Here is a 2,957-nt window from a genome sequence, read left to right on the forward strand (position 1 = left end):
CCTCCTCCTCCATTCTCCTCTTGGGATCTTGGGCACGCACGCACACATGCCCAGCCTGAGTTTTAAGCCACCGGGTCCGGGGCGCGAACCGCAGTCAACTACGTGGGAGTCCAGCGACATAGCCATTACGCTAACTGCTGGTTCCCATCTGCTGTAATCTTTCTAAATGTCACAAAAACCTTCTATTATGGGGGCCAGCCAGTTACGTGGTGATTAAGATGGCTGGATCCCACATGGCCAACCGCATGGTATGAGTCTCGGACACAATGGCTTAGAAAACATGCCGGGCACGTGGGTGCACATCCAAAGTTCCTAGAAGGAAATGGAGGAGACAGGAAGGCAGCTTGCCATCCTCCCAGGGGAAGCCTTCTCACTTTCTCCCTGCCAGCACACACAACCTATCACAAACTAAAAACTCGACTTCTTCTCTCCGTTAGGGCTCACCTCTGCTGCCCTGGTTGCCTCTCAGCAAGTGGCCGCCCAGGCATCTGCATCAGGAATGTTCCCTGCACAAAGAAGGTAACTGCCCCCTGCATTGCTGTCTGTCTTCCAGATAGAGGCATCTGACTGGCTCAGAGCAGGCAAGCGTAGGCTTTGTAGACGGAAATCTTCGACCCTTGGGGTTTATATCATTGCAACAAATGGACTGTACTTACCAGGAGGCTTCGTGAGCAAGTTATGGTCCGTGAACTCCATTTTATAAATGGAACATAGATAAGTAATTAACTCATGTTGTAGACCGTTGACGTTTTCTTAGGTTATCCCCATAGTTTGTTAAAATATCCCACTACGACTCTCTCTGTTTTATTCTGCTTAAAAATAAAGTTGCAAGTGGGGAAATATATTCTCGTGACGCGAAAGATCATGTTTATTCTTTGCCATTTGAATCACCCCTCGGGTTGTTTTACAAAGGGAAATAACTAAAAGGAATTCAATTATTAATGTTACGGAATCAGTGTGTTTTCATAACGTATGCCATCTCTGCTTTTATTTACTTTCTTGGGAATGCCACTCGTGTATTAGAATGAAAATAAGCCCGTCAATCAGCCTTACGGTTTTCGGTGTGAGGTGTTGGTAGAACCCCACGCTAAGGTTCTCTTTTTCTCTTGCAGAGAATAACCAGATTGGAAGTGTACGTTGTCATGTGACCGGATCACGTGAGGAAGCGCTTTATACAGACATCAGTTCCATGGTGTTAATTTGAAATGCCTTAATGGCAGGCAAAAACCAGTCATTTCGTTTTTGTAAATTACAGATTTTATCACAGAGTAACAAATGTTGCTGTAATTAAACTTCTGTTTTATATATATATACGTATACATATCTGTATATATACATATATATATATATATATATATTCTTTACTTTTTTTGTATCAGTAACCAGGCTCGCACACACAGGGTCTGTTGCCAAGTTGCAAACCACTCAGTAAAGGAAATAAAAAAACCCGTATTCGTCACGTTGAAAAGTGTTAGCCACAGAAGGCTGCTTACTTTCTTTTCCTTTTCCTTTTCGCTTGTAAATAAATAATGTTATGTATCAGTGTGCCTGAACCGTGCATACCCTCCAGGTACTTCCCGGACGCCCCTCGGAAAGGCCAACTGTGATGACGACACTTGATACCATTTAGATGTCTATTTGGTGGCCCCTGTTGAAGACGCATCAGTGTAAAATGTTCCTGTAGTCACTGTTTGTACTTGTGTATTGTGGAAAAAATACTTTCGGAAGGCATGGGGTTGCCAGTACCACAAAAACTGTGTTGTATATAATGTAAAGACGTACATGGGGAAATAATGAGCATCTGTGAATAATGAGGTGTCATTTTTGGATAATCTTGAATGGCAAATAACCCAATAGCCTGCATACCAGAGACATCTGTGATTGTTCTGTTACTTGAATAGTCCCGCAGTCTATTTTTTTTTTTAATTTTTTTTTTTTTATTTTAATGTTTACAATTATCCAGTTTTAGAAGAGAGAGACTTTAACGCCATTGCCTGGTTACTTGTTTTATGCTGTAATCTAGTTTATTTTATGTAAAATGTATATTGAATGCTTTCCTTTTTTATACCTGCCTTAAATAATTTGGCAATCAGAATTAAAAAGGTTTTTTTTTTTATAACGGCTTCTTGTCTGTCCCACTTTATTTCTGGCTGGCTGATAATGACTCTGGTTTTGAAAGACGGGTTTGTTAATGTGGTGCATGCCCGTGGGATACTGTGCACAGACACTAACTTTTTATATGATGCAAGTATAACTCCCCGTTCGGAGTGTACACAGAGCTACAGTACTCACTCCGAACGGGGAGCCTAATAACGCAACACATCGGTGGATACAGATTTCTTTGGTATGGACGGACAACTCCAAAGGCGTAAATCAACATGTGGGTTGTAGATAAAAAGTCGGTCAACTGTCATTAGTTTGACATACTACTTTTTCTTTTTTTCTTTGTTGAATTGCCAAGGAGGAGTGTACTTGCCAGAGAGGGAGAGAGAGTGGTGGGCCAGCCATGGCCTTGATGGTTCAGAGAGCCACGAAGCATTCCCCGGTAAAGAGTGGTCACTCCCCAGTCCTCTCTCCATTTCTCCATGCTGTGAGGATTTGGGGCACACACACACACCGGGCATGTTTTTCAAGCCTCCACAGCCGGGATTTGAGCCGCAGTTGGCCATGTGGGGTTTTGCTCTTTAATGCTCAGCACTTGGCTGCACAACGGGGCTGGCTCTTACTGTTTTATGTCGAATTCCACCTCTTCTTTCTCTTTTCTCTTCCTCCTTTTCCTTCCTTCTTTCTTTTCTTTCTTCCTTACTTTCCACAAATACTTTATTCTATGCACTATGTAGGGTGCTGGGATATACCAACGGACAAAGCTAATAAAAATGCCTGTCTTTGGGGGACCAGCAGGTGGCGTGGTGGTTAAGGCACTGGGCACTCCCACATGGCAGACCACGGTTGGAGTC

The 2,957-nt window shown here is 43.0% G+C and overlaps 1 long non-coding RNA gene across 1 annotated transcript; it reads left to right on the plus strand.

Moving 5' to 3' along the window:
* The first annotated feature begins 299 nt into the window (after positions 1-299).
* On the plus strand, positions 300-1,727 carry LOC114006429 (uncharacterized). The gene is made up of 2 exons (XR_003548137.1): positions 300-519; positions 1,113-1,727. It is a non-coding gene; the product is annotated as an uncharacterized LOC114006429 (long non-coding RNA).
* The last annotated feature ends 1,230 nt before the right edge of the window (positions 1,728-2,957 follow it).

Source organism: Tupaia chinensis, unplaced genomic scaffold (assembly GCF_000334495.1).
Source record: "Tupaia chinensis unplaced genomic scaffold, TupChi_1.0 Scaffold147918_1, whole genome shotgun sequence".
NCBI classification, from domain to species: Eukaryota; Metazoa; Chordata; class Mammalia; order Scandentia; family Tupaiidae; genus Tupaia; species Tupaia belangeri.